The sequence below is a fragment of the Penaeus monodon genome, chromosome 23, assembly GCF_015228065.2.
Source record: "Penaeus monodon isolate SGIC_2016 chromosome 23, NSTDA_Pmon_1, whole genome shotgun sequence".
NCBI classification, from domain to species: Eukaryota; Metazoa; Arthropoda; class Malacostraca; order Decapoda; family Penaeidae; genus Penaeus; species Penaeus monodon.
In genome coordinates this window covers 39,376,069-39,376,353 of record NC_051408.1, presented here as the reverse complement: position 1 = coordinate 39,376,353, position 285 = coordinate 39,376,069, and positions in this window count along the sequence as shown.

The window sequence follows — 285 nt, the reverse complement described above, 5'->3', positions numbered from 1 at the left end:
TCACTGTGTGAAGGCTGATGGGTAGCTCCCTACTTGGCTTACTCGTAATTCCTACCCTGGGCAGATATAGTTATTCACTTCATTTACAGAACTGTTGAAAGCCAAGATCTTTCCTTGAAAATAATACGAATATATTTCTAGTGAACAGCAAGGATTCCAACATCATTTTCAAGCATGTTTTCTCGTCAACTGTATCTTACTACAGCATCAACTGGCAGTACATTTCTCGAGCCGAGAGCTAGACGGGTCAATTGAGATAAGCCTTCTACCGAACCCAAGTTTCTA